Source organism: Nicotiana tabacum, chromosome 5, assembly GCF_000715075.1.
Source record: "Nicotiana tabacum cultivar K326 chromosome 5, ASM71507v2, whole genome shotgun sequence".
NCBI lineage: Eukaryota > Viridiplantae > Streptophyta > Magnoliopsida > Solanales > Solanaceae > Nicotiana > Nicotiana tabacum.
Window position 1 is genome coordinate 148646429 of NC_134084.1, and position 6507 is coordinate 148652935.

Consider the following 6507-nt stretch of genomic DNA (forward strand, 5'->3'; position numbering starts at 1 on the left):
GATACATTATGGGTTATTGTGGATAGGTTGACTAAGTCAGCGCATTTCATTCCTATGGTGGTTTCCTATTCTTCTGAGCGATTGGCAGAGATTTATATCTGTGGCATCGTTCGTCTTCATGGTATGCCTGTGTCTATCATTTCCAATCAAAGCACGCAGTTTACCTTAAATTTCTAGAGGGTAGTGTAGCGTGAGTTGGGTATACGGGTCGAGCTGAGCACAGCGTTTCATCCTTAGACGGACGGACAGTCCGAGCGTACTATTCAGATTTTGGAGGATATGCTCCGAGAATGTGTTATTGACTTTGGAGGTTCATGGGATCAGTTCTTGCAATTAGCGGAGTTTGCTTACAACAACAGCAACCAGTTGAGCATCAAGATAGCTCCTTATAAGGTATTATATGGTAGACGGTGTCGATTGCCAGTTGGGTGGTTTGAGCCAGGAGAGGCTCGGTTGTTGGGTACAGATTTAGTTCAGGATGCCTTGGACAAGGTTAATATCGTTCAGGATAGGCTTCACACAGCTTAGTCCAGACATAAGAGTTATGCCGACCACAAGGTTCGTGATGTGGCATTCATGGTCGGAGAGCGAGTGTTGCTTCGGGTGTTGCCCATGAAAGGCGTGATGAGATTTGGGAAGAAAGGCAAGCTAAGCCCTAGGTTCATCGGGCCTTTTGAGATCCTTGATCAAGTGGGAGAGGTGGCTTATAAACTTGCGTTACCGCCGAGTTTATTAGCTGTGCATCCAGTGTTTCATGTGTCCATGCTTCAAAAGTATCACGACGATCTATCCCACGTGTTAGACTTCAGCACTGTCCAGTTGGACAAGGACTTGACCTATGAGGAGGAGTCGGTAGCTATTCTAGACCGGCAAATTCGTCAGTTAAGATCGAAGAATTTCCCTTTAGTTCATGTGCAGTGGAGAGATCAGCCTGTTGAGACAGCGACCTAGGAGTCTGAGTCTGATATGCGGAGCCGATATCCCCATCTTTTCCCCGACTCAAGTACTTTTTATGTCCGTTCGAGGACGAACGGTTGTTTTAGAGGTGGAGAATATGATGACCCAAAAGGTCATCTCGTGTTTTAGAACCCAATCTGGGATTCCGAAGCCTTCAAGGCCTCATTTTCGTTCTCCTTGAGTTGCGTGCATAGTCCGGACGTGCTTCTAGAAAGCCCTTATTTGAAAATTTGAGAAAAATGTAATTTGCCTTTAAATTTGAATTTAAGTTGACTTCGGTCAACATTTTGGGTAAACGGACTTGCACGTAATTTGACAGTCTCGGAGGGTCCGTAAAAAGATATGGGACTTGGGCATATGCCCGGAATTGAATTCCAAGGTCCCAAACCCGAGAAATGAATTTTTAAAGAAAATTGTTCAATAGAAAAATATAAGAAGTTTGGAAATTGAATAATATTTGAACATTATGGTATCGGACCCGTATGTCGGTTCCGGAGTCCGGTACAGGTTTAAAATAATGTTTAAGTCGAATATGTAAAATTTGGTAAGAATCAGAGTTGATTTGATATAAATCGGACCCTCAGTTTTGAAAAATAGTAACTTTAGGTGTTCTGGAGAATTTTATTGATTTTGATGCTAAATTCGTAGTTGTTGATGTTGTTTGATGATTTGTTCGCACGAACAAGTCTGTATGATATTTTTGGGCTTGGGTGCATGTTTGGTTTAGAGCCCTGAGGGCTCGGGTGAGTTACGAATAGGCTTCGGGGTGTATAGACTTAGGAAAAGATCTGTGTTGCATAATCCCAGAAAATTGCAGGTCTCTGAACCGGGGTCTCGCGGTCCGCGGTGAATTTTCGCGGTCGCGGTGGGAGTTCGCGGTCAGCGGTGGCCAAGGCCAGAGTTTCCGTGGCCGAGCTCGATATTTTGCGGTCAGCAATGAGCTTCGCGGTCGCGGTTCTTTTCCGCGGTCAGTGTTCTGAGGATCTGTGAGCGTTATATAAACAGGACTTTTCATCCATTTTCTTTTTTTTCAAAACCCTAAAGCATAAGAGGCAATTTTCAAATACTCTTTCTTCCTTAAATCATATGTAAGTGATTTTAAACTCATTTCTTTCACTCCTTAACTTCTTTTTACAAGATTTTATCCTAGAATCAAGGGTTTTCATGGTGGAATTGGGAATTTTGGGTAGAACTTAGGAATATCGAAATTTGGAGATTTAGACCTCATATTGAGGCCGGATTGCAAAACCAATTGTATATCCGGGCTCGGGGGAGAATAGGTAATCAGATTTTTGTCCGAATTTCGGGTTTAGACCAAGCGGGCCCGGGGTCGATTTTTGACTTTTGGGGAAAAATATTGGGGAATCTATATTCATACATTAGGATTGGTTTATTTAGCCTATATTGATTTTATTAAGTAATTTATGACTAGATACAAGTGGATTAGAGGTGAAACCGAGAGGTAAAATAGTAATTGAGGCTTGGTTTTGTCCGTGAAATCGAGGTAAGTGTTTGGCCTAACCTTAGCTTGAAGGAATAGGTGTTGTAGTCTTAATTGCTACGTGTTAGTGTTGAGTACGACGTATAGGTGTGGTGACGATTATCTATAAGTTAGTGTTAAGCATGCCCGTGGGTCTTAAACCATTATCATTGTAACTCTTATTATATGTTGTCCATGCTTAAACTGATGATTTTTATGTTGAACAATACTTATGGTATTTCTTGGTAATTGACCATTGTTGAGTATTGACTCAAGTTGAGACTTATTATGTGAAGTTAACTGTTGAAACGATATTGTTTATAGCTTATTCCTTTGCCGGGACGTTTTTGATTATATTGTTGAATCTCTTGCCGGATGTTATTGTTGATATTGTTGATTTCCTTGCCGGGATGCATTGTTTCTATTGATTGGGTGAGGAAGAGTGTAAAGCATGAAGGGTGATGTCGTGCATGATATTGTGAGTAAGTGTTAATGCATGAAGGGTGATGTTGTGCCAATATTGTGAGTATTAATGCACGAAGGGCGATGTTGTGCCATGATTTGAGAGTTAATGCACAAAGGGTGACGCCGTGCCAATATTTTGAGAGTTAATGCATGAAGGGTGATGTCGTGCCGTGATTATGAGAGGTAATGCACGAAGGGTGATGCCGTGCCATTTTTGTTGTTTCATATGGTGAGGACAAGAGTAAAAGCACGAAGGGTGATGTCGTGCACGGGTTACTGTTACATTATTCTTGTTGATACAAATATGATGTTCACTATGCTTCCTTATTGGTTTATTGTTATAAATTGATATTTCCCGCAGCATGTCCCCTTCCCATCTTTATCTGTAATTTTTTGTCATTATTGTTCTGTTTCTATATGATTTAACTGCATCGGTTTATATGGTTGTCGTGTCCTAGCCTCGTCACTACTTCGCCGAGGTTAGGCTCGACACTTACCAGTACATGGGGTTGGTTGTACGGATACTGCACTCTGTACTCTTTTGTGCAGATTTCGTTGCCAGACCTGGTGAGTAGCTGAGGTAGCTGCCTTCAGTCCAAGGACACCAAGGTAGATCTGCTGGCATCCGCAGAGCCTGAAGTCCACTTCCATGTTTAGCTTTCTGATGTCTCTTTTCTTTTCGAGAACAATTGTACTTCTTTCAGACTTGTATTTGTAGTAAAATCTTAGTCGTTCGTAAAATTGTGACACCAGATTCGTGGGCAGACATGTAATGAATTATTTGAATTTGTTATAACTCTTCCGCACTTTTTATCTGCTTAGCTTTAGTTACTATTTATATCTGTTTGGGTTGGTTGCTAATGTGTTAAAACCGAAATAGTTGGCTTGCCTAACTTTCACGAATAGGTACCATCACGACTTTTGGGGGTGGAAAATCCGGGTCGTGACAGATCAAAAAGAGCATCTGCATGAGTATATTACTGTGTCATTCATTCACCCACTAATCCACACGGTAATCCATACAGTTCATGTCTTTTTCTCTTCCATTTCACTTCAAGAAACTCATAGCCATTAGAGATCGTATTGGTAGTTCCACTTCCAGGTTTCATAACAAAACGAAGCAAAAAATAGATCAATAACTACATCAATTAAATATCATATTATTAGCCAAAAATAACAAATAAATGAATCATCGAACTCAAAAATAGGATAAAATCTATATTAGAAAAAAAGAACAAATAGCAATTGGAAACAACTATTATTAGGCAAAAATAACACATCAATATATTACCCAAAATAAAAATATAAGGTAAATAGAATTACATCCAAAGTAACAACAAATTCTAGGCCAAAAAAATTATAAGAAAATAAAGAACAGAATAAAAATCCGAAGAAATGACTAGCACATGAAATTCTGGTTTAATATTGATGTTTTTAGCAAAGAATTTTGGCATATTTAATGCATGCATTATAAAAATATTATTAACTAATATATTTGAGTTATAAAATAAAAAATAAAAAATATTAAGTTTTATGAATGATGATCCTATTAGTTAGTTCAATAAATAAAGAAATTCTGCCCCATATATTTGTCTTACCGCAATTTCAGTGTATAAGTCATGTATTCTTGTTTTTACGGGGAAAAAACTGCAAGTAGAATATCATTACTTTATTCTTACCAATGGCACATTGTATTTTGAGGAAAAGGATAATCCTTCTATCTTCTGTATTAGATGGAGAACAATGAAGTCAATGACAAGCTTCGTTTGTCAAAGTAAGACTAAGTCATTTTGTAGTCCTATCCATACGAAGAACAATTGCTATTGTTGTTGCATATATTGTTAGTACGCGTCAGAACTTAACCTAGAAATAACTATTGATTTGGATAAAAATTCAAGCATGTAGAATTGATGGATGACAAAAGTGCAAATTGAAGTAGGGTTCAAAATCAAGAAATTTAATGAAATTTAAAAGACACTTTATAACAATATAGAAAATATTACTTATCCTGAATAGTTGACCAGATTCTTGACCGAAAATTAATCTTAATTCATTTTGCTCCTCTTAGGTCATTGTTTAAGCAAAAAAATTAAGCATGGTACAAGGTGGAGATTTAGAAAATTCACTTTCTTGTGATTTTTTCCTTTACCTTCAATTAATGCCAATGGTTTATGGCTGTAATAGAAGAAAAACAAAATAACAAAGAGATTAATACTTTCTAATAAAAACAGGAAGAATCATTTCCAAAACTAAATATGTTGTAATGACCCGACTGGTCATTTTGAGTATCTGCACTTCGCTCGGTGATTTAGAGCTAAAATCTGTGTTTTGAAGCCTTTAGAGCCTCATTCTAGCCTTCCTTTATTTGCGTGCGCAGTCCGGATATTGACCCGGGATCTGGACATATGCCCGGAATCGAATTCTGAGGTCCCTAGCTTGAGTTATGAATTTTTATTGACAATTAAAAGTCTGAAAAATCTAATATTTTTAAGAATTGAATGAATGTTTGGCGTTGTTGATACTGGTTCGTATTTTGGTTCCAGAGCCCGGTACAGGTCCAATATAATATTTTTGAATTATCTTTGAAATTTTATGGGAAATAGAGTCGGTTTGACATGATTCGGACGTCCGGTGGTAAAAATAGAGATTTTAAAGCTTTCTTGAAAATTTCATTTGATTTGGTGTCCAATTCATAGTTCTAGGTGTTATTTTGGCGATTTGATCGCCCGAGCTAGTTCGTATAATATTTTTAGACTGGTGTGCACATTTGGTTTGGAGTCCCAAGGAGCTTGGGTGTATTTTTGGATCATTGGTTGAGAGACTAGTAAAGTTAAGAAACTTGGGAGTTCGACCATGGTCAATATCGGGTTAAGACGACCTCTTTTCAGTATTTTGAGTGCGCGAGCAGGTCCGTAGCATATTTTATGATTGAAATTCATATATGGTGTGTGTGTCCGCGAGGTTCTGGATGAGTTTCGAGGTGGTTTCGGAGAAGTTTGGGTTTTGTTGGTTTCTGGTGCGACACTGTTCATTCGCAATTGCGAACCTTTTATGGCAATTGCGAAAACACTGTTCATTAGCAATTGCGAATATTTTATGGCAATTGCAAAAATACTGTTCATCCGCAATTGCCAACCATTTATGAAAATTGCGAAAACATTGTTCATTAGGAAATGTGAAGTTTTGTTCGCAAATGCGACATCTGCAGCCTGTTAAGTGCTGAGAATTCCGAGTTTTTGCTTTATTTTTTATATTTTTGAACCCTAACTTCGAGGTGAGGCGATTTTGAGAGAGTATTTTCATACCAAAATATTAGGTAGGTATCTTTAACCAATTTCCAACTATAGTTTATGATTTTATACAAGATTTAACATCAAATTCATGAGAAATCAATGAAAAAATTTGGGAATTTTGTCAAAGTTTTGAAAAATTGAGATTTGAGAAACGAATATGACTTGAATTCGAATACAAAACACATATTTGAACTCGTGAGGCTGTGGGTAGTCAAGACTTATCCTTAGACCCGAATTTTGATCGCGCGGGCCCGGGGTTTGACTTTTGGAAAATCTAATAAAAATCACAGCTTTATTTGTGATGACCCTTTG